Source organism: Callithrix jacchus, chromosome 6 (assembly GCF_049354715.1).
Source record: "Callithrix jacchus isolate 240 chromosome 6, calJac240_pri, whole genome shotgun sequence".
Taxonomy (NCBI): Eukaryota; Metazoa; Chordata; class Mammalia; order Primates; family Cebidae; genus Callithrix; species Callithrix jacchus.
In genome coordinates this window covers 18,607,108-18,632,191 of record NC_133507.1, presented here as the reverse complement: position 1 = coordinate 18,632,191, position 25,084 = coordinate 18,607,108, and the positions used below count along the sequence as shown (strand labels likewise).

The 25,084-nt window shown below is 51.2% G+C and overlaps 1 long non-coding RNA gene across 50 annotated transcripts in view; it reads right to left on the bottom strand.

Moving 5' to 3' along the window:
- LOC118154474 (uncharacterized) overlaps nucleotides 1-25,084 on the bottom strand; it is a 158,799-nt gene that overhangs the window by 75,395 nt on the left and 58,320 nt on the right. Inside the window, exons 5-6 of one of the 50 annotated variants that reach the window (XR_013518660.1) lie at nucleotides 15,408-15,513; nucleotides 8,168-8,493 (exon numbers count right to left, since the gene is read on the bottom strand). The exons of the other annotated variants lie outside the window; for them this stretch is intronic. This is a non-coding gene — a long non-coding RNA (uncharacterized LOC118154474). Of the gene's footprint in view, nucleotides 1-8,167; nucleotides 8,494-15,407; nucleotides 15,514-25,084 lie in introns of those variants that run through there. 50 annotated transcript variants of the gene reach the window in all.

The window sequence follows — 25,084 nt, the reverse complement described above, 5'->3', positions numbered from 1 at the left end:
CCCTCCCTATGCCCAGGATTTGCAGGAAGCCAGGGTGGCCTTGGGAAGAGGATGGGCATCTGGGTGCCCTAGACCTCACCCAGGCCACTGACCCTGGTCTGCCACTGCCACTGGGCCTGCCTTACCTGGTACCGCCTTTGTGCCCACTGTCCCAGCAGTGCCCTCCCTCTTCCTCTCCTCCCTCCTCCCTGGCACAGCAGGTGGACAGAGCCTGTGCGGCCCCAGCTCCTGGTGATCTGCCACCATCTCACTCCCCTCTGAGCTCATGGCACAGTGGCCGGCTACAGCCTGGCTCACGGCAACCTTGAACTCCTCAGCTCAAGCAATTCCCCCTGCCTCAGCCTCCCAGGCAGTTGGGACTATAGATATGCACCACCCCTGGCTAATTTTTAAAATTTATGTATTCATTTATTAATTTTTCTTTTAGATGGAGTTTCACTCTTGTTGCCCAGGCTGGAGTGCAGTGGTGTGATCTTGGCTCGCTGCAACCTCTGCCTCCTGGGTTCACATGATTCTCCTGCCTCAATCTCCTGAGTAGCTGAGATTACAGGCATCTGCCACCACACCTGGGTAATTTTTGTATTTTTAGTAGACACAAGGTTTTACCATATTGGTCAGGCTAGTCTCAAACTCCTGACCTCAAGTGATCTGCCTGCCTGGGCCTTTCAAAGTGCTGTAAAAAAGTTTTTTAGAGATGGGGTCTCGCTGTGTTGCCCATGTGGCTCTCAAACTCCCAGCCTCAAGGGATCCTTCCACCTCAGCCTCCCAAAGTGCTGAGATTACAGAAGTGAGTCACTGTGCCAGACTTACCATTTTCAAAGCATGTTGACATTCGAGATTGAGCCTGACCCCCTGAAACCAGCAGGTAGCCAGGGCAAGACTGCAATGCCCATTTTACAGCGGTGGGCCAGAGCTCACAGAATGAGGTTCATACATCTCCTACCTGAGGCCAGCACTCACAGCTAGTCTCAGAAGGTTCTGGAGCCCCTTGGGCTGGGACACAGTCCCTGCTGAGATCAGGAACCCAAGGCTACTCCCTGGTGAGAGAAGCAGCAAGTTTCTCCCTGCCCAGCTCTGAAGATCCTCGCGGTTTATTCATCATTTTATTCACATTTTCCCAGAGACAGTACCTGTCACAGAAGATTCAAACATACACCTGAACAGGAAAGTTTTCTGGGACTCAGTTTCTTTACCTGCAGAATGGGCTTAATGACAGCATATATTATTATGAGTACTTACTATTAGTGATAGAATATAAGAGGTCATTGGGAAGAGTCACTGAGAGGTGGTAGCTAACACCTTCTGCACAGTGTCTGGTGCACAGGAAACATTCATTATATTCATTCTGGGTCTAGGCATGAGATGCAGCTGGATGAGAGACATAGACTCCCTTGCTCTGAAACCCTTGTGTCCCCTGGGGTAGCCACAGCCAGCCACCATGCCTGGCTAATTTTTTGTATTTTTTGGTAGAGACAGGGTTTCGCTATGTTGGCCAGGCTTGTCTTGAACTCCTGACCTCAAGTGATCTGCCCACCTCAGCCTCCCAAAGTGCTGGGATTACAGGCATGAGCCACCGCACCTGGCCCACACCTAGACTTTTGATCCCATGCCTAAGTGTCAGCATGCAGCGTGCAGGCCCACCCCAGGAGAAGCCTTGAAGAGGAGCAGCTAAGGCAGCCACCGGGGCCACAGAAGCAGAGAGGCCTCCATACGAAGGGGCCACTGAGAGCGGATGCTTGTTTTGGAGCAGTCCAGGTGAGGAAGAAGGGGTGGTGTCTGGCCCAAAGGCATGGCAGGTGCTAAGGCAGGTCTGCTGGGGCAAGCAGCAGAGGGGGCCAGCTCCAAGAGGCCTGTGAAGGCCCGCTTGGGAGCTTGGACTTCTGGGGGCATTGGGGACATGGCACAGCTGAGCTCAGAAAACGAGAGGGTAGATGGAGAAGGAAGAGGGGCTGTAGAGAGGTGATGGCAGAGGGAAGCGAGGGGCATGAGGGGGCCAGGTGAGTGGGGTGCCCTCAGGCACTGAATCAGAAAGTCTGGGTGTGGGCCAGGCTTGGGGGTTCACACCTGTAATCCCAGCACTTTGGGAGGCCGAGGCCGGTGGATTGCTTGAGTTCAGGAGTTCAAGACCAGCCTGACCAACATGGTGAAATCCTGTCTCCACTAAAAATACAAAAAAAATTCGCTGGGCATAGTGGTGGGCTAATCCCAGCTACTCTACTGTGCAGAGAAACCCAGAAAGGAGCTTGCTCCCGAGGACACCAGGAGGACCCCAGGCTTGTTGGAGGCAGGGCAGGGTTGGCTCTCTTTGGAGGGCTGACTCCCTGAACCTGGCCCCTGGGGTTAGGAATGCTCTGCTGGATTCCAGAAGGACCTCTAGACCTTGAGTCACCGCCTTGTCTGTCTCCGAAGAAAACAGGTTGGGTGAGAGTCCTCCACCACTGGGTGGGCCAGGATTTCCTTCAGGAGAGCCCCTGGGGCATATGCACAAGCCCAGGAGCACCATCCGCAGTCCCTCCAGGGGGGTGAGCAGTGGGCAGAGAGATAAGGGATGAAACGGGGTGAAGGGCTTTTTCTGGCCCTTTCATAGACAGGCCAGTCTTTCCATCGAGCAGAGATGGCCACTGTCAGGGGAGCAGCTGAGGCTGGGTTCCCACAGAGCCCCAGGACCAGGCAGGCTGGGCAAGGCAGCCAGGTCTGGAGCAGCCTCCGCAGCCTTGGCTGTGTGGCTCACCCCCCTGGCATTCCCTGCCCGCTTTCCTGAAGGGGAAGCACAGGCTTCAGGGCCAAAGATCCACTACCTTGAATTCTACTGTGAGACCTTGAGAAAGTCACCTGACTCCTTCCAGCCTTGGTTGTCTATAAGAAGAGGTAGTGCTGGCACTAGAAGGACTGAATGCAGTGATGGGGGCCCAGGGCTTAGCATGCCAACACTTAAAGGCACAAGGAGAGGTGAGGAGGAGGCAAAGACTCCCTTCCTTCTCTCTCTTCCTTCCTTCCCTCTGTCCTTCCCCTGGCACAGCTGCTATGTCCCCACAGCAAGCACGAGGATCCTGCAGGCATGGCTTCTGGCTCACTCCCAGGCTGTACCCCACTTTCCAGCTGCCTCTTGGGGTGGCCACACTCAATCCCCTACCCCACGCTGCCTGCATGCCAGCAAATCCTCCTGAAATGCTTTGCAGTGGGTGAATGGGGCACGCAGCATCCTCCTGGGGTCTCCCTCACCAACTGCATGGTAAGTTTGGGAACCATTTGCCCATGTGTGTCCAGGATGGGCAGTGGAAGAGTAGTAAGCCTGTGGCCTGTGTGAATGGCTGGGCCCTGGGGGGAAGGGGAGCTGGTGTGGAAAGCTTCGGCTAGATGAATAGATCTTGGGCCCGGAAGTAGAAGGTCTGGGTCCCTGGCTGCCTAGGAGGGGGCAGGAGGCTGCCTTCTCGAGGAGCCTGGGAAACCCTCTCCCAGGCAGGCCACAAGCAGGGATGGGAAGTCAGGGCCCACAGGGGCTTTGTGCCCTGCACAATTGCAGCCGCTCTTCTGGATAAAGGGACGGACAAAGGGCCCTTCGGAAGTGGCCACGCTGCTCAGCCCCGGGGAGGCCCCAGGAAGCCGGCTCTCACTGGCCGCCCACCCAAGCATCCTCCCCACACCCCCCACCACCCACCAGGGGGGCCAGCTGGGCCCCAGCCACCCACAGCCTGGGCAGCTGCATTGGGAGAAGGAAAGGTCCTTTGCCCGAGGGGCCTGGAAAGGACCAGAAGAGCCCCAAAGTGGGTTGAGCTGGAGGGGGGTGGGGGATGATGTTTTCTTACTTCCCAGGACAGCAGCAGGAACTGGTGACGGAGGAAGGTGGGCTTAAGAATGGCCTTCAGGCCTCTGATGAGCCATGGAGCTACCTTTAAGTCTCCCCTCCATGAAGAGCCGCTGGTTTGCAGAGAGAATGCACCTCCTGCAGGCTTTGAAACAGCTCCTCTTCCGAACCATGCTCACATCCCAGGACCCATTTCCTTAGCCAGCTGGTTTGCTAGATATGAATCTCGCCCTAGGGGCATGGTACTCCAGCAAGCACCCCAAAGCACCCCTACTCAGAATGCAGCAAGCCTGGGCTCTGTGGTTGGCAAGCTTCACAACCCCACTGAGTCAAGGTTTCTCCATCTCTCAAACAAGGTAGAGATACTGCCTGTGGGACGGGGAGTGCATTCAATGAGGTGCCTGGTCTCCAGCCCCTGACGTTCATGACGATCTGGTCTCTACAGAGTAGCTGTGTTCCTGAGGCCCAGTGTGAATGTGGAGTGGTCATTAATTGCAAATTGCCTGTACTCAGAAGCAGTCTGGGGCTAAGGTTTCTAGAGATGTTAGTAAACAGATGTCAAGGCTAAAGAGATGGGCTATAAACACTCCTGTTACAACGTCTACCTGCTTTTCACTTTGAAATAATTTTAGATTTACAGAGAAACTGCAGATGCTACAGTGAGATACCTCTAACATGAGCCTCTGGTATCACCATGGTACCTTGGCCATAGCTAAGAAATTAACACCATTACACCACCATGAACTAACCTCCATACATATTTGGATTTTGCCAGTTTTCCTGGGAATGTGCTTTGTTCTAGGATCCAGTCCAGGGCACTGCATCGCATCCAGTCACCTGTGTGTCATGGATAAAGAGCAGAAGGACCCTTCCCCATCAGCTTCGCTCACTCCCAGGAGGCAAGCCTGTTTCCAGGAATGGAGAAAGGACCCACACAAGCCTCTTGTCCTGCTGAGTCTCCCCATCAGGAAGTGGATTTCCTAAGCTCATCAGTGCATTTAGGGGGTCCCTTCCCAGAGGTCTAGATGGATGAAAGAGGGCTGTGGTTTCTTGCTAGCATGGAAAGCTTCGGGAAGAATGTCAGAGCAGAGCTGGACCACACAGATGGGAACGTGGACACCCAAAGCGTCTGAGAGGCCCTGAGTCCCTGCTGCTATGTGTACACACACACACACACACACACACACACACACACACACACACACACACACATCAGACCTTCCTGTAGCTCAGAGACTGGTTCAGAATCCAGAACTCTTCTCTCCCACTCCAAGCACTTGAATGAGAATGAGTCCCAGCTCATCCCCCAGGCCCACACCTGCCGCTCCTCCCGCAGAGCTGGCTGTGTTGCTTGACTCTGGGCACTTCTGGGTCCCAGACCACCCTGGCAGCAAGGAGTCAGCCAGGATCCCAGGAGCAGTGGAGGGAAGGCCCCCTTGGCATGGGTGAAGGCGGGACAATGCCCACTTTTTCAGGCAGCTGGCAGAGCCGGCCAGGCCCTGGGTGTCTGAATGCCCATTGGAGCCAGACACTGGACTCTGTTTCCCAGGCAGCCCCGTGCCAGCACCTGCCCCCACCCAGAGAGAAGGAGCCTTTCTTTCCCGCTGGCCAAGGCCAAATCTCCCAAAAGAGCATCAGCGGCAAGAGGGGCTAACCTTTGTTTGGAAACGGAGGTTTCCTGGCCACCCGTGCTCCACCTCCACTTGGGAACCTCGAAGCTGGAAAGGGAAGTGTGAGTAACGGCCTCCCTTCCCCTTTGTGAGGCTGCCCTGCTCCCTCCAGACCCTGAAGCTGCAGGACTGCCAGCCCCCGCCCCACCTATTCATCAAAGGCTCTGAATGCCAAAGACCTTCACAAGGCTCATCCTGTTGGCCTTGAAAGGGGCTTGCATTGAAGGCTGCTGCAGGGTGTGTTTGGAGGAGGGAGGAAGGGATTCCAGTTGGAGTGACTGTGCCCACTTGGAAGGTGGCAGAACTGAGACCTGCAGAGATGCCTGATGATGAGCCCAGGCTCCCTGGCTAAGGGAGGAACATGGAGAGTGTCTCCAGACAGCAGTTCAGGGTTTGAGCTGCATGTGGCTCCCAAGCCATTTGCTCTAATGACTCATGCCGCTCGCTCTGTGTAAGGACCTGGTTCAAGGAATCCTCAAGGGGCCTTGGACACTGCTGGGGTTATTTGCTATCCAATCCTGACAGTTCCATGTGGGGCCCGTGGATGAGCAAGTGCAGGGCCAGCTGGGACTTCTGGAAGGCCTGGGACTCACCCAGAAGACAGCCCCAGACACATTTTGGTGTGGCTGTTAAAGCCAGGCTGTGGGGCGCCCTCCTCCTCATCAGGTCAGCTCCGGGAGAACCCTGCACCTGAGAACTGAGGGCAGCCACACCCCTCCCTGACAGCCCCATCCACTCACCCCAAGGCCAGCGGGACGGAGCAGGGGTGGACCTTGTGACTATTACACACACACACCGCTGACAGATACACACCACTAACACACACAACAACATAGGCAGAGACACCAGACCCTCTCATCAATCGATGCAGGAGACACAAAGACGAACACACACACACAAGCACCCATGTTGGATCTTTATCATGGGCACTGTGACATGTGCCTGGTCCTGATCATCTCAATTAATCCTCACACAACACACAAATATACACAAAATGGAAAGTAAGCAGAGACACCAAGACACACATACCAGAAACCCAAAGACAAAAACCTCAGACTGAGACACACAAGGACAACCAAGGCATGGACCCACAATGGGAGACACACCAGAGGTGTCCCAGGGGCCAGGAGGTCCAGGAGGTAGGACAGAGCCAGCCAGGGGCAGGCAGTGCTTTGCAGAGAATTGGAAAGTCGTCATGCTTTTGATTAGCAACTTGCACTGCAATTCCTTAACCGTGTCTGTAAAAAGATGTTCTGCTCTCCTCCCCAAATTATTCTGTTAATTCTAACCTGGCTTTTTTTTTTTCAGATTTTTAATTTTTGTAAAGTATACATAACATAAAACTCACCATTTAACTGCTTTTTCATTTTGGTGTTTTAAGGATTTTGTTTGTTTGTTTTGTTTTTGAGACGGAGTCTCACTCTGTCGCCCAGGCTGGAGTGCAGTGGCGCAATCTCGGCTCACTGCAACCTCTGCCTCCCCGGTTCCAGTAATTCTTCTACCTCAGCCTCCCGAGTAGCTGGGATTACAGGCACACGCCACCACATCTGGCTAATTTCTATATTTTTAGTAGAGATGAGCTTTCACCATGTTGGCCAGGATGGTCTGGATCTCTTCACCCATGATCTGCCCGCCTCAGTCTCCCAAAGTGCTGGGGTTACAGGCATGAGCCACCGTGCACGGATTTTTAAGTGTACAATTCGGTGGCATTAAGTACATTCACAGTGTTGTGTGACCATCACCACTATCCAGGACTTCTTCATCCTAATCAGAAATGGTACCCATTAAACAATAACAATCCATCCCCCATCTCCCAGTCCCTGGTAACTTCTATTCCACTTTCGGTTTCAGTGAATTTGCCTATTCTAGGTACGTCACATGAGTAGAATCACACAACATTTGTCTTTTCAAGTCTTAAACTGTTTATTTAATTAATTTATTTTTGAGATGGAGTTTTGCTCTTGTCACCCAGGCTGGAGTGCGATCTCAGCTCACTGCAACTCCTGCCTCAGTCTCCCGAGTAACTGGGAGTATATATGTAGGCTTCAAATAAGCACATTTCTATACCTTGTGCTCTACATAGAAGTTAATTCCAAGGACTCCTGGCTCCACAGTCGGCCCCCAGACAGGTTTGATGGTTGGAATCTACCAAGTCACTTCCGGTGCAGGCTGTGTTTCCAGGCCCAGCTACCTGATGGTGAAGTTGTAGGGCAGAACTTGAATTGCTAAATTTTATTTGTGATTAAAATTTAAAACTGTGAATCGGTAAGCGAGCTGTGAAGCTACAATGGTTTTGTTTAGAAAATGCAAAATTTATATTATACAGGAAATATTTTATTAATTTGAACAATATGTTTAAAATTGAAGTTTCTTCTTCGAAGACTGTTAGTATTTTAGTCTTATTTAATTCTCATGTAATGTTATTCATTACTGGGATGAATCGATATGTAAGTATTTGTTTAAATAATGTAATTTAATTTTTTTTCCTTTTTTGTACTATCGCTTGAACCTGGGAGGCGGAGGTTGTAGTGAGCTGAGATGGTGCCACTGCATTCCAGCCTGGGAGACAGAGCGAGACTTCGTCTCAAAACAAACAAAAAACCGAGGGAAGGGTGCAAAATAAAGGATGCAAAAAAATGAAATTTTTTCCTTTTTTGTACTATAATGATTATTTCTTTATTTATATTTGAAATGGCATGAGTCCATATAGAAAATTCAATAAAAAAATTTGGCTGCCTGCCATTTATTGTTATTCATTGCATGATTATTACTGACAATAATTTTTGTCTTATAGAAGAGGGGTGGTGTTGAAAATCTGCTCAGGGTATATGCTGGGTAACCCCTTAGATACGTGTGCGTGGACACCCACCCACACAGACACGCGTGCGCACACACGCACGTGCACTCTCTTCCGTGCCCACGTCCGCTGATCACGAGTGGGTGTGTCTCTCCAGCCAACAGCAGTCCCAGTGATGGGAGGCTAGGCCCCAGGTTGGGCCCCGGCAGACAAGGTGGGGTCTAGAATGGACGGCAGGAAGGAAAAGAGAAGAGGATTCAGGCCCCAGCGAAGGTCCCCAGCCAGAAAGACCCGCCTCTGTCGCTGCTCCTGCTCCTTGCCCTGGCTCTTCTCTGCTGCACTTCCAAGATCAACCACGAGGTGTCGCTGTGGAAAAGAGATTGCCGCCTCCGGACGCTTCCGAACCCTCTCGGAGACATGCGCGGCGACATGCGGAGCTCCCTGGGTACCAGGCCATGGGGACTCTAGACAAGTGATGTACAGCCTCTGTCCCTGAGCACCGCACAGCCAGGCAGGGGGATCACAGGGTGATTCGGGTGTGCACAGCCTCGAGGGTGAGCGAGGTCCTGGAAAGGCGCTCAGAAGCTGCGGGTTACCGAGGGCCTTTAGCCCCAGTTCGAGCTTTCCCACGAGGCCATCAGGGACCCGAACAAAGGTCTGGGCAGATGAGTGCTCAGAAAGGCGCTCCGTGTGCTGTCATTTGTGTTTTTAAAGGACGAAGGAGGCAGGACAAGGGAGCTCACACCTGTAATCCCAACACTTTAGGAGGCCGAGGCAGGCGGATCACAAGGTCAGGACTTCAAGACCAGCCTGGCCAACATGGTGAAACCCTCTCTCTACTAAAAATACAAAAAAATTAGCCGGGCGTGGTGGCTGGCACCTGTAATTCCAGCTACTCAGGAGACTGAGGCAGGAGAATCGCTTGAACCTGGGAGGCGGAGGTTGCAGTGAGCTGAGATGGTGCCACTGCATTCTAGCCTGGGTGACAGAGCAAGACTTCATCTCAAAATAAACAAACAAAAAACCGAAGGAAGGGTGTAAAATAAAGATGATGCATTTTGAGTGTTCACAGGATATATCTGGAAGATACTTTTAAATGGGGATATTAGTGTCTTCAGGGAGTGAGACTCGTGGCTGGGCACAGAGATGGGGAAACTTTCACTGCATGCATGCTGTTCATTTTGAGCCATGGGAATGAATCACCTTCATGAAAAATAAATGAAACAAAAACTATTAAACATTTGTGAAGTCTTTATAATAAAAACAAGTAAGATCATTTAAACTGTGTTGTGTAGGATGAGCTGAAGAGGCAGCAGGGAGAACTTCAGAACTGGGCATCACTCCTGGGGAGGAGTTGGAGGGGACCTGGCCAGGTGGGGAGGTGGGGTGTGAGTGCAGCGCCGGGTTCTCTAGCAGTGACAGGCACAGGGCTTGGCTTATGGATTCTTCTGGGGCTACAAAAATTTACGGTGTTGAAAAAATATGCTTCCAGATTTTTAAAAGGAAACTACAAAATCCAAATGAACAAACATTTAATTAGATGTCTACAGAATGGAATTCATGCCAACCAGCCAATTCTCACAAAATTCGTAGAGCAGAATGTGAGTGCATTGTAATCGGTTTGCTATGTTGCAGGCAGGGTCGCCCAGTGGAGGCTCCCCAGGACCTGCCTGTTTTCTGTACTTCCAGGGCTGAAGCCAGGCACCAGGGAGGCTCAGAAGTCACATCGCATACCAGGAGCAAGTTATTTTTGGGGCTTGGATACTCCCAGATATCCTCATAGCTAAGCCCCCTCCTGCCCCAAGTGAGGAGTCTGAGCAGGCCAGGTTGAGGGCAGCCCCCAGCAGCGGGGCTCTTTCAAGGGTGTGTGTGGAGCAATGTGGTGGGATAGCATCAGTGAATGGAACCTACACCACAGTGGTCAGGCCCACTCCCTGGACAGAAAAGGAGGCTGAGACCAGAGAAGGGCAGGGACTGCCCCAAGGCCACACAGCCAGTTAGTTGCAGCACTGAGACTCATCCTGGCCACTCTGGCTCCCAGATCTTGGTGGCCTCTCCTGGGTCACATTGATGCCCTGCACACCCCACTCCTGAAGCCAAGAGAGGAACTTCTGGGACCTCTTGGCCTTCCTCAGACAGCACTGCCAGCTATTCATGACTCCAGAGGGTTATTTGATGGGATTTAGGAGAAACTCCACGTCCCAGGCCATGCAAATGGTTGTGGCTCCTGGGGAGAAGAGGGGAGGGGAGGGCTTGTCCAGGCTGCTGAACATTTGCTAAGTCTCAAGGCACAAACCTATGAGCTGACCCTCCTGTGTCACAATTCCCTGACCCTGCCTCACAATCCTGGTGCATGCAAAGGGATCTGGATTTCCAGGCTTAATCACATACAAATTTTAAACTTACATGAAGCAAAAAATACCTCATACGAAGGTAAATGAAAAGTGACTGATGGAAGAAGATGTCTGAAACATAAGGAAAAGAGGAACGACATCTATAATATGTAAAGAGTTCCTATAGGTTAATAAAAAAAATTGTGAGTAACACAACAGGAGGCAAGGGTCCAATGAGGTAACAGCAGGAAAGTAGCTTTGTAGGAAGAGCTGGATATGTCTGGGGGTGAGTGTCCTGGGGAAATTCGAGAGGAGGAAGCTTAGTCTTTCCTGGTGGTCCCTGAACCAGAACTGAACCATCTGTCTACTCTTCCTAAGAGGCATAAATATTCCCTATGCCAGTCAGCTCAATGGAAAACACACACACACACACACACACACACCCGTAAGCAAAATTCCTCCTGAGAGTCTCTCTGTGAGTCTTCTAAGATGTTTCAGTCCCAGGAAGAGACTCTAGGAGTGAACCATGAATCCCATGAGAAATAGGTGAGCTTGAGTTGAGGCCTGGTATGAACACTTGGAAACCTCCCTACCTCCACTCCCTTCTCCTCCCTCCTAATAGAATCCCAGGCCCAGCAAAGAATTTGTGATTGGACCAGACCAGAGGTTTACAAGAGCAGCAGCAGGCATGCTTGCAGGACAAACTGGTAATGACAGGGGCACTGTCATATTTGGTGAGCAGGAATCGAGGTTAGAATTCCTGACAGTTGCACATAGCAAAACTTTGGCCTGAACCCCACATGACTTTGAAATGTTCCACTGGACAGAACTGTAGGTGAAAAATCTGAGCCTAGAATCAAATCTCACATATTAACAGAAAGATTTTTTGGCAAGACTTTCATATATATTGAAAACACACTGCAGCAAACTGCTGCAGTGCGACTGACGAGGCCTGTGCCGTTTCCTTGATATCTCCCCAAGAGTTGCCATCTCAACACAGTCATGTTAGCAATAACGCCAGCAGCTTTGGTCACCAAAACAACCCACCCGTATTTGTCTGTATCCATTCCTCCCGCATTCATGGAGATTTTAGGCACAGGTGAAAACATCTGATTGTTTCATTATGTTCTCTAGAATACTATTTTTTTTTTTTTTTAGATGGAGACTCATTATCACCCAGGCTGGAGTGTAGTGGTATGATCTCAGCTCATTGCAACCTCTGCCTCCTGGGCTCAAATGATTCTCCTGCCTCAGCCTCATGAGTAGCTGGGATTGTAGATGCCCTCCACCATGCCCAGGTAATTTTTGTATTTTCAGTAAAGATGGGGTTTCACCATGTTGGCCAGGCTGGTCTTGAACTCCTGACATCCTGATCCACCTGCCTTGGCCTCCCAAGTGCTGGGATTACAGGGGTGAGCCATTGCATTGGGCCTGTTCTCTAGAATACTTATGCCTTAGCATGTATCTTGAAATATGTTTTATTATATTATACATTTCCTTTTGTTTTTCTTTTAGAGTTAGGGCATTGTATTGCTATATTTGCAATTACATGTGTAAGTAGGTCCTACATCTACAGATTTCATTGGGATAGTAATATTTGTTATGAGAAGGGAGCTCTGAGCCTGATGGAATTGAGAATGGCTGGTCCAAGCCAGAGGGCCGATGGAGCTCCCCTGGGGATGACTTGGGTTCGTGGATTGGGTGGAGTAATTTTGGGCATCTTCACTCTTCCGCATGAACAAGGAAGCTGCCACAATGCCTGATGGCTATTGGTAGCTATCTTGTGTTCATGAGGGTAATGATCCTGAGGGTGAAGCCAGCGTGGAGAACAGAGATAGAGGACCTGGACCGTTGGCGATGTCACTGAACCCTGATGCTATGGCATCTGAGGATGTCCTGCCTCTGCATCTCCAGCCCTGTGAGGTAAATCTTACAGGGAAAACAGTGGCAACCAACTGTTGGGTACAATGGCATGAATGGTTCGGGTTAAATGGCACTACTGCCTCAGTTTTCTTTTCAGAAAAAGGGATCCTGGTGAGTACGGAGACAACTTCCTCTTATGGTGATGCCAACATGGCCATTCATGTTTCTGGCCCTTCAAAGGCTACCGGAAACCAGATCTGATGAGACAGTAGCAGCTGCAGTCTTCTTCCTGCTGTAGGTTTCTCTCCACCTCTGAGAAATGTTCATGGGGCCCAAAGAGGGTGGGCAGAAAGGCTATGAATCTAGGACTCCATGGGAGCTTGAGGCTGAGTATCCCCTGCGTGAACCAAGAGTGGACCCAAGCCACAGAAAAGCCAGCCTGGCAGAATCCCGGCCTGTCGTGCATATCTGGAAGACACCTGGAAATTACGCAGTCTGGCTCGCTGTGTATCGGGGTTAGCTATGTGATGGCACAGAGACAGCAACCCACCAAACCTCAGTGACTTAAAGCAGCTATGTTTCATCCCACTCCTATTTACATGCCAAGTGAAGATGGGCAAGAAGCCTCCTCTCATCAAAGTCACTCCGGGATACAGGCTGCAGGGAGTTGCCGACTGAGCCGTCCTCCCACCGCTGCTGGGAACAGAACGAGAGCACAGCAAACCGCAAACTTACATCCCTTAGGGCTTCTGCAGAAAAATGTCACATACCTCTTCCCCACATGTTTTGTTGGTTAAAGCAAGTCACACGGCCATGCCTGCCTTCCCGGGGAGGGGAGGGCATACTCCTGCCAGGAGGGCCAGTAAAGGGGGGACACTGCATATGAGGACAGCCTCCTACACCTGATTTTCTGTCATCTGTGTGGTCACCCTAATTCTACCTGAGCTTCCAGAGGAACTTTCCGTGACAGCAGGTCTGACTGTACTGGCCCCCATGTGAGGGCCTTCAGGGGACTTCATCCCTGACCAGAGGAAATGCAAACCTTCAGCATGGCCATCAAAAACCATTCACATGGCCAGGCATGGGGCATGCCTATAATCCTAGCACCTTGAGAGGCCAAGGCGGGTGAACCACTTGAGATCAGGAGTTCAAGACCAGCCTGGCCAACATGGAAAAAACCTTGTACCTAGTAAAGATACAAAAAATTAGCTGAGCATGGTGGGGCATGCCTGTAATCCCAGTTACTTGGGAGCTTGAGGCAGGAGAATGACTTGAACCCAGGAGGCAGAGGTTGCAGTGAGCTGAGATGCCATTGCACTCCAGCCTGGGCAACAGAGCAAGACTCTGTCTCAAACAAAACAAAACACAGTCTAGCCTCTATTTCCTTCTCCAGCTCCTCCCTGTTTTTTTGCTATTTACTCATTCAGCCATAAACATTTACCAAGTGCTTCTGTGTGCTGACTGCTGTGCCAAATGCTGAGCGTGAAAGGATGTACGTTCCTGTGAACCCCTTAAAATCCTGGACCACCTCTTGTTCATACCCAACGACTCCCACCTGCAGCAACCTGCCATGTGTTAAAAAAGAATGAGATAGCTTTGTACAGGCTAATATGGAACCGACCCTAAAATAGAATGCGAAGGTAGAAAACAAAACAAAACAAAAACAACAAGATGCAAGCCAGCCACAATAGCTTGCACCTGTAATCCCAGCTACTCCAGAGGCTGAGGTAGGAGAATCGCTTGAGGCTAGGAGTTCAAGACCAGCCTAGGCAACATAGCAAGGCCTCACCTCACCCTTCAAAGAATTTTCTTTTCTTTTCTCTCTCTCTCTCTCTCTCCCTCTTTTTTTTTTTTTTGAGACAGACTCTCGCTCTGTCTGTCACCCAGGTTGGAATGCCGTGGTGTAATCTCGGCTTATTACAACTTCTGCCTCCCTCGTTCAAGCAATTCCCCTGCCTCAGCCTCCCGAGTAGCTGGGATTACAGGCACACCCAATTATACCTGGCTGATTTTTTTGTATTTTTAGTAGAGATGGGGGTTTCACCATGTTGGTCAGGCTGGTCTTGAACTCCTGACCTTGTGATCTGCCCACCTCAGCCTCCCAATGTGCTGGGATTACAGGCATGAGCCACTGCACCTGGCCAAAAGAATTTCTTAAAAAGTTAGCCAGGTGTAGTGGCATGTACCTGTAGCCCCAGTTACTCAGGAGGCTGAGGCAAAAACATCCCTTGGCAGCCGGGCACAGTGGCTCATGACTGTAATCCCAGCCCTTTGAGAGAGCAAGGTGGGTGGATCACGAGGTCAGAAGTTCAAGACCAGCCTGGCCTAGATGGTAAAACCCCGTCTCTACTAAAAATACAAAAAAAATTAGCCGGGCATGGTGGTGGGTACCTGCCCAGCTACTTGGGAGGCTGAGGCAGGAGAATCGCTTGAGCCCAGTTAGGCAGAGGTTGCAGTGAGCTGAGATAGCACCACTGCACTCCAGCCTGGGTGACAGAGTGAGACTCCATCCCAAAAAAGAAAAAAAAATATATCTTGGGCCCAGGAGTTTCAGAACAACTTAAAAACAAACGTGGGGGCAAGCTGCACACCAGAGGGAAGAGGGTGCTAACTGTGCTGCACAGTATGCCTGGACACATGCGGAATATCTCCAGACAGTCACAGAATAAATCGATAGTAATGACTGCCTCTGAGGTAAGGAACTCACCCCAAGGGACTGGGGGACCCGGCTAGGAAACTCACCTTGTCTACTCTTTGTTTAGTTTTAATATTTTACAATGTGCTTTAAAAAAAAAAGCCAGGACCTGGTGCAGTGGCTCATGCCTGTAATCCCAGCACTTTAAGAGGCCAAGGCAGGTGGATTGCTTAAAGCCAGGAGTTGGGAGACAAGCCCGGCCAACATAGAAAAACCCCATCTCTACTAAAAATACAAAAATTACCTGAGCACAGTGGTGTGTGCCTGTAGTCCCAGCTGTTCTGGAGACTGAGCCAGGAGGATCGCTTGAACCCGGGAGGCGGAGGTTGTAGTGAGCTGAGATAGCACCACTTCATCCCAGCCAGGATGAAAAAAAAAAAAGAAAAATGTTGTAGTCTATGCTATTTTAACTGGATCTTGTTTTACACTCTCCTGATAAAGATTCAAACAGCAGACGAGAATATAAATGAAAAAGCACATGTGTCCCATCCCTATCCCCTTCCTTCCCCAGTCCAGCTCCTGGTTGGCTGTGCTCAGCTTCTTGTCACAAAGGAAATGTGTACAGTTATTACATCTTATGAACACACTGCAGGGGATATTCTTTCTGTGCTTTTGTGAAATCACTAATTTTTCTCAATAAGTGTACTGTTATGGAAATAAGAAAAACATATACTTTTTAAAGTGCTCTGAATTAAGACAGGGCTTGAGCCTCCTGCCTTCCTCCTTTCAACTTGGGAAAAACGGGCTTGACACTGCCCCCTGGCCTCACTGCCGTCCACACCGTCCCTGCCACCTCAGTTTGGGAAGTGACTGGGTGGCAGAAGCAACCTTTCTAATTCCAGAAAAGGCCTCCAGTTCCATGCTGAATACAAATCAACATGAATCCCTTCCTCACCTCCTCTGATCTCATCACCTCCACCCTCCCCTCGCTCTGCAAGCCTCTGCCAACCAGGCCTCCTTTCAGATGCCAGGGTAGAACCACAGAAAAGAAACCTGTTGCCCTGCTGATTTTTCAGAGGGACTCAACCGAGGAATTCTCCTCTGTCTTGTTCTTCAACAGGAAGTCTCTAGAAATGGATCTGAAATTCAGCCAAGGAAGAAAGGGAGGCAACTTGAAAAATCCCTCTTTCACGTAGATGTCAGGTTAAAAACGACTGGCCTTGTTAAAACCGCACCTTAATGAGGCTCCTTCCCAGCCTAATTGTCACCATGGCAATGACCCCCGGTGGCCATCTTTAATTAACTCAGTCAGAGTCACCAAATGAGCTCCTTCAGCAAATTGCTCACTAGCCCAGGCAGTCACGCGGCCCCTCCTCTGTCCTCTCTTCTGGCAAGAGTGGTGGGACAGAAAATTCTCAGCTCTGGCTTTCCTCTCTACCTGCTGGTTCTCCCTAGCCATGCCTGGGAGGGACTTAGATGCTGGTCATAATAATAAAAGTAATAACAGTGCTAGTGTTATGCTAAGCACTTTTTCTGTATTATCTCATTTAATCTTCACAGTAATCCTATGGGGGGCGCAGTATCATTATCCATTTCTTTCAGATGAGAAAACCGGGGCACAGAGAGACTCAGTCAGTGGCAGAGCTGGGACTTAAAGCCAGAGCGTCTGGCCCCAGAGTCACCATGGTGGTCCTCTGCCAGAGATGAAGCTCACAGGGTCTCCTGCTTCTTCCTCAGCGCAATAAAGACCTGGAATTGCTTCCACACCCACTACTTTCCAGCTGTATGTTGTCGGGCTATTTACTTCACAAGACTGAGCCTGGTTCCTCATCTGGAACAGGGAGGATCATTAAAGTGGGCTGAGGGTGGCTCAGGGTCCTGAACAGCCTCATCGGTTCTGTTCAATAATGACCCCCCCATCTTCACCAGAACCTTCCTGTTGTATTCACACCCTGGTGTAGCTTGAGAAGAAAGAAGGCAGGGAGGTTAAGAGACAATAAACGAGGCCCGGTGTGGTGGCTCATACCTGTAATCCCAGCACTTTGGGAGGCCAATAAATGTGGATCACTTGAGCCTAGGAGTTCCAGACCAGCCTGGGCAACATGGTAAGACCCCATCTCTACAAATATATATATATTGACTGGGCATGGTGGTGCGTGGCTATAGTCCCAGCTACTCAGGGGACTGAGGTGGGAAATCACCTGAGCCTGCAAGGAAGCATGATCGCACAACTGCCCGTCAATCTGGGTGATAGAGCAAGACCCTGTCTCAAAGAGAGAGAGAGAATCAATGTCATCATCCACATGAAGTTCTGAGCACAGTATCTGCTCACAGTAATGTTCAGTGAATATTAGCTGTTATTACTTTCACTAGGTGGATATAAACAATCCCTGCTCTCCAAATGCGGAGATGCCCCCAGAAAGAACTCCTCTAGGAGACAGCTAAGAGTCAGGAATGTGAGGAAAAGAAAGTAGTAAAGCTGGCCCAGTTGCTGCCAGTTTTAGACACATGGGTGGCTGGGTTCGGAGACTCATCCCTGTAATCCCAGCACCTCGGGAGGCCGAGGTGGCAGATCATCTGTGGTCAGGAGATGGAGACCATTTTGACTAACATGATGAAACCCCATCTCTACTAAAATACAAAAAGTTAGCTGGGCATGGTGGTGGGCACCTGTAGTTCCAGCTATTCGGGAAGCTGAGGCAAGAGAATCGCTTGAACTTGGGAGGCGGAGGTTGCAGTGAGCAGAGATTGCACCACTGCACTCCAGCCTGGCGACAAAGTAAGACTCCGTCTCAAAAAAGAAAAAGAAAAAGAAAAAAGAAACCTAGGCAGTAGGCTCAGGCACCTGTGGGAGAATACACTGGGTGGCCTGGTGCAGCTGTGAACTGAACACAGTAGTCACTCGTGCTGGCCTTGCCTGCTGAACATATCTATATCAACCTAATCAGGCTAGATTAGGAAGCCCAGGTGCCCACCACTGAGTCACATTCCATCCAGAAAGAAGAAAGATGCTAGACCTTTCCCTCCCTCCAGGAACACCCCCTGGAAGGTACACAAGATATTTCTGCTTAAATTCAATTGACCAGGACTTAGTTACATGTCCACACCCAGATCCAAGAGAGTTTGGAAGAGCAGTCCTCATCTTGGGCATCCATAGGACTGGAGACAATCCATAGGCTTCCTCACAAACCTTCAAGCCCTTCTCTACACCACCTCAGAGTGACATTTCTAAATTGCAACTTCTGACCTTGACCTGCTTCATGGCTCCCCATTGCCTTCAGCATGAGCTCCAAGTTTATGAGCATGAATGATAAGGCTCTGCAGGATTAAGCCCCTGCTCCCTTCCCACTCACCCTTCATTCCAGCCACACCAAGCCACTGACCAGTTTCTGAATCAGACAGGCTTCCATGACTATATACCCAGCCTATTCTGGGAATGCCATCTTATCTCTTCTCCATTTAGTTAGAATGCCACTTCCTCTGTAGAGCCTTTCCAGGGACAGGGAGAAAGGGGTGGTGAGGATAGACAGGAAAGGGTGAGCATTCAGATGAGGGCTGGGGAAGGAGGAAACATTCTGCTGCTCAGAGCTAAAGAAATACCTGCGCAGTGGATGTGCCAGCCTTACTTGTACCAGAGGAAGCAAACGGGCTAATCAGGGCTTTTGAGACAGGAAAGTGTCTTGGATCCCAATTTGTTCTTGCCCCTCCATTTGACAAATGAGGAAACTTGCGACCCAGACTCAGGGAGTAACTTGCCCAAGGCACATTGCAGCTGAGTAGGGACTCCAGGCCCCCCATCGGTGCTCACACATCACACTTTTGTTGCCAGGCTGTAACTCACTATGTTTTAGGGGACCAGGGGCAGTCCTAGGGGTTTCACACAGGGAGGTGTGGTTTGTGCAGGAGCTGGAGCAGCAGGGGTCGCTCAGAAGCCTCAGTCTCTCAGTAGCATTCTTGACAGTCCCAGAACACCCCAACCTCCCCAACAACTCTCCTAACCCCCTCAGCCCACTCCCAAGGCTACAGGGCCTGGGAGTTTCACCTAGTCCGGCCCTGCAGTTCCCTGGTGACATGGGGAGTGAGTGCAGTGCAGCCTCTGAGGGGCCCCCCAGACAGAAAAGCATCCATAAGAAGGAACCCATAAAAATCCATCTCCTGCACTTGACCACCTTCCCTTCTGCGGCCCCAGGAATCCTGAGAATCAAGGTTTGTCCTTGTCTCTGCCCTTGGTGCATGAGATGAGGGCATCACTCTCCCCCACTGAATGGCGAACTAGCACCATTGTTCCAAGGTGGGCACAAAGTGAGAAAGGCTGCTCTGCAATGCAGGGTGGTGCGAGGACCACAGAGGTCCTCATTGGCTATTGGGGAACATGGCACTCAGGGCCACTGAGAAGAAAGCTGGCCACCATCTGCATAACCAACCAGTCAAGTGAGCCAGGCTGAGTTTGGGGGCAGTATCTTTCCCAACTTGCAAAATGATAGGAGAAGAGGTTTCTAGGGGTGTTCCTGAGGTCAGGCCAGGCAAGGGAGGAGGCCCTGGAGGGCGTGTGTCCTGCACATATGCCGCACAAGTGCGCTCTGACGGCACCCCTTCATTGAACTCGCTCATGTGCCATGGTGTTTCCCGTACAGGGCATGTGTCATCCTGGCCAAGACAAGGGGCTACATAGCTCTGATCCCAGAAGGGTAAATGTCAAACCATTTCACCAGGAGGGATTTTGAGCTGAAATGAAGTAGAAAAGAAAAACTCTCCTAAACATGTGTATCCTGAGCATCTAGATAGGTTCTGAACTTTTGAAGCATGTGGAAGATGGAGGACCTGGTCTGTCAACAGGTCACTTATCTGACTGAAACCGTTTAGTGCTTCACCACCTCTTGGGATTCCTTCCCTGTGGCCTCCCCACTAGCTTCCAAACAAATTTTCTCTTCCTCAGCCTGCCTGGGTATCATTTCCTCCCACTCTCTCGGTCCTCCCTCTAATATCCTCTCCCTACTTCCACTTCTCAGAAAGGACCTCTGTGAGGTCATATCCAAAGGTCAAGTGTAAATCCTCATCTTTTTTGGCCTGTCAGCATATTGGATATTTTTTCTCTCTCCTTTTTTTCTTTTGTTTTGTTTTTTCTGAGAAAGAGTTTTGCTCTTGTTGCCCAGGCTGGAGTGTAATGGCACAATCTCTGCTCACTGCAAACTCCGCCTCCTGGGTTTAAGTGATTCTCCTGCCTCAGCCTCCCGCGTAGCTGGGATTACAGGCACGCGCCACCACAGCCTGCTAAATTTGAATTTTTAGTAGAGATGGGGGGTTTCTCCATGTTGGCCAGGCTGGTCTCGAACTCCTAACTTCAGATGATCTGCCCACCTCGGCCTCCCAAAGTGCTGGGATTACAGACGTGAGTCGCCACGCTCAGTCAACTGCTCCTTTGTTCTTAGGACATCTCCACTGTCCCCAACCCCCAGTCTCAGGGATATCACTTTTTTGTTCTCTTCTTCTTCAAAGACCCACCCTCCCAGTCTTCTTTACTGATTTTCTTCCATTTATTCCTCTAAAATCAAAGTGCTCCAGTGTTCAGACTCTGGAACACTTTTCCTCCTTGCACTTTTACTCTCTAGTGAACTCATCTTGCTGCATGGTTTTAGCCAAGACCCATAAGCTGACCACTCCCGGCTTAATATCTGCAGCTGGAACCTCTCCCCTGAAGGCCACGTTTACATGTCCAGTTGTCTACTAGAGTATTCCCCTTGACTAGGTCTCTCAACATGTCCAGAAACAGCCTCAGAGCCCCACACACAAAACTGCTCCTCCTTCAGCCTTCCCCAGTTTAGGAAATAGAAACACCATCCTTCCAGGAGCTCAACCACAAACCCCCAGGGTCATCTTTGACTCCACTATTTCTCTCCCACACACCCCTCCAATGTCTCAGCAAATGTAAGCAGGTCTATCTTCAAAACATATCAGAATTAATCCAGTCCTAACCCATTACTGCCATCCTGATAGGCGATTAAGGTGGAAGAAGCAGACAGGGGCTAGATCATTAAGGGGAAGAGTTCTCTTAGCTCTAGCAAGAACGTTTAAGTTTTATTCTGAATAATATGGAAAACCATATGAGTATTTTACATAGGATCAGAGTTGCCTCTTGAAAAGACCGCTCTGGGTACTGAGAATGGACTGAGGAGGCAAATGGGAAGCGGTGAATCCAGTGAGGTGGCTGTTAAGGTTTTGAGGAATGATGATGGCGTGGACTACTTCCCTTCCAGGCAGAATTTCTCACCTGAGATGGGAGGAGCCCGTCTCAGAGGTGGAAAGGCTGACCCAGGATGTGCCTGAACAAGTGAGCTTGTCGGTGACCCCAACAGACGCAGGCCGAGTTTCAGCACCACTGGGCGGACAGTTCCCATCTCTCCTCAGAGCCGGAGCCCAGCCCCTCTGCACTGAGACCAGTCCTGGCAGAGTGAGTCTTGGGGTCCAGCGCGCCCTCAGAGGTTGGCAGCTAGGAGAAAGAGGGGAATGCCCTTTCTCTGAAAACTTCCGTTTGCTACCCTTTATAATGGAGATAATGATGCCACCACACGGCCAAGACAGACCCTTATGGATTTTAGGGATCACCAGTGGGGTGGGGGGGAGGCCCAAAGCAAGTCCTCTGAAAAAATAGCATCTGTCACAGAGACTGCAGTTTATTTCTCTGACTTTGGAAAATTAAAAAAGAGGCTGCATGTACAGCAGGTTGGGGGAAGGGGCGTTTCTGCACAGCTCCTGGTAGCCTGCACCACTCTGTCGTGTCTCTGCTGATAAAGCTCCAAAGAACTAAGCTGCTTCCCTGAGAGTGGGACAGCTGAATCATTCCAGTGCAGAGTTTCTCCCTCCAATGGCAGCGTTTCTCTAGGATGGGGTAGTGAGAGGCCCATCCTCTACTCCTGGCCCTCCTGGCTCTGTCCTCCCTAACTGGATCTAGTTTCCCCTGATCACTTTTGAACTGGATTGATATTTTTATCTGGAGCTTGTCAGGATTCCCCTTTCAGGAGCTGGGGGATGCCCCTTGGGATCTGCAGCCTGGGGAAGCCTCACTGTGCTGGTTCTGGCTCCTGAAGGTGCTGTCAGGAGGGTCAGGGAAAATGGGAGGGAGCTCAGCTTTCTCACTCAGAAATGACCTTTGGGTTTCAGAACCCCAATCAGGAGCTTTCTTTCAGCTTCACATGAGAGGGGAAAGGGAGCAGCAAAGACTTTGACCTTGACCTTATGGATACCCCAAAGCCACAGTGGAGCCCACCCTGTCATGGCCATCTGTTCCACAGTGGTAAACTCAGCAGCGACCCCAATCTTAGCCTTCCTGACATGCCCAGGTCCACATGGGCACCCTGTGCCCACCTAGCCTCCCTGCACTAGCTGGGGGCTTGATCCTTAGTGAGCTTTGTCCTGGAAATGTCCCTTAAATGGGCCAGGCTCCAACATCAGAACCACCCTGCTCTAAGGGACATTATAGGGCAGATATGGAAGTGGGGGGATGCCAGGACTAGGTTTTTTGGTGTGAAGGCAAGGCCAGACTGGACCTAGAATCAAATCCAATTGCCTTCTCTTTTTCCTCCCTCATTATGTGACCTGTAGTAAATCACTTTTCATGTCACTGCTCCTGGCCTTGGATTCTGCACCTGTGAAATGGGGGAAGTAGTTCCTCCCACAGGGCTGCTGTCAGGAGTCACTGAAACCCTCTGATCAGTGCCCTGTAAGTGGCCCTCTGTTGATATTGAGTGCCCTTCCTGGAAAAGGGATAGCTGAGGATACTTCATAAAATTAAGGAAGACTTCCTCTTCCCCAACCAGCCCATGTCCTGGTACCTTTCTAGACCTTGCTATCTCCAGTGGGGACTGAGCAAATATTCTGCCACCCAAAAAGTGAGGCCTGGGAGGTTCCCACTTCAGCTCCTCAGACCAAGACCCCAGGTGAAGATATCTCTGCCCTTGGCCAGAATTACCCTCGTGCCTCTCCCTCTCAGACCAAGACCCCAGGTGAAGGAGATTCTGCCCTCGGTCAGAATTACCCTCGTGCCTCTCCTCCTGCTCAGACCAAGACCCCAGGTGAAGGAGATTCTGCCCTCGGCCAGAATTACCCTCGTGCCTCTCCTCCCTCTCAGACCAAGACCCCAGGTGAAGGAGATTCTGCCCTCGGCCAGAATTACCCTCGTGCCTCTCCTCCCTCTCAGACCAAGACCCCAGGTGAAGGAGATTCTGCCCTCGGCCAGAATTACCCTCGTGCCTCTCCTCCCTCTCAGACCAAGACCCCAGGTGAAGGAGATTCTGCCCTCAGCCAGAATTACCCTGCTGGCCTCTCCTCCTTCCTGGGAGGATGTTCCATTTTAGGAACTTCAAAAGGGGCTTGAGGAACAACAGGAGGCTTCCAGTCCTCTGTCCCAGGAACAAGGGGATCCACCCCTTTCATCAAGACCTCCACTACCCCAACTGTAAAACTGGGAGAAAGACTCCTCAGATGAGGATTAAATGAGACAAATGCGGGAAGGCATTCACCACTTGGTCTTGACAGACGTCCACAGAGGTTTAGGTCTCCCTGAAGACACTTGCTCACACTCCACTGAGGGGCTGGTATTTTGGCCCCAAATGTTCAAAGAGGTTGAAAGATGTGGCCGACTTCACACAGCTGGAAATGTGGAGCTCCACGTCTCCAACCCAACTTCTGTCGGAGCAGGGCGTCTGGGAGGGCAGAAGTCAAGCTCCTAAGCCTGTAGGGCCAAAAGCCTGCGGCGACGAGTGGGTAGGGCCAGCAGAACCCGCGCCCCCCTCCCGCCATGGACCCGCTTGTTCAACCATTGTACCGGGACCGCTTGGGCCAGCAAGGAGCGGAGCGCACGCCTCCCCAGCCCCACCCTCTCTGGATCTCGCCCTCACCTACAGGGCCAAACCCGTCTCCAATCATTGGCTCCTCAGTATCTTTCTGATTCTGGCGTCTTTTGAGCCGAAGTGCAACTCCTTTTTCTAATTAGCCGCAACTGTCGGGAGCTCTGACATTTGAAAGTACCTATGAAAACTCCTCCATGCATACATAGATGCATGCATGTATACATAAACACATACCAGGGCCCCCAACATCAGCTCTCCCTCCAGGGGCCGACCAGCCAGCGCAGGGAGTGGACGAGAAAACCTGGCGCTGCCGGAAGTAGCATGAAGAATGTCCCGGTCAAGGCAGACCCCACGCGGCACCCCTGCCCCGTGCCAAGGTGGGGTCTCCGGGCTTTACCTCTTCCCGGGTCCAGCCGCAGGGATAGGGCGAAGGGTGTCTGATTCCACCCCTAAACCGCAATGAGGAGGCCTCTTGTACCCCCGCCTGCAGCCCGGTGTGTCCCCACCGGCAGCCTAACTTCGCCGAGTGGGTTGTACTGGGCGCCTGCTCCGAACCGGTGCAGCCGGGAAGCCGAGCTCCCAGTCGCCTCCTGCAGCGCAGGCCCACACCAACCCAGGATCACAGCCCGGGCACCGCCCTCAGCCCCGCGCTTCCGGGTCCTCAGCCCCTGCCGGGACTCAAACCCCTGCCCCGCTGCAGCCAAGGGACCCTGGCGCTCCGGAGGCCAGCCCTGTAGGTCTGCATTGGTTCAAAAGCACCTCCCGACGCCCTCTGCATCCCCTACTCCCTGGTCACCCTGCCGTCGCGGCGCCCCCCAGCGCCTGGCGGGCGCACTGCACACGGTAGATGCTCGATCAAGGCTAATTCCCTTCTGCCTCACGGTCTGGAGCCGGCAAGTGGGGGCCTCCTGGGCTCCCCCTGCTGGAGACCTCAGTAGCGACCCTGGGCCCCATCTCCGAAGGCTTAGATATCTTTTATATATATATTTTTAACTACCAGAGGGAGACCCTCCGCCCACCCCCACCCCATCTCCGCCTCTGGCCAGTTACCCGGCAGAGACTACCAAGAAGATCTTATTTTCCCACAACTTTATCCTGAATGTAAACAAAATGAAAAATGCACACATTTACCCAA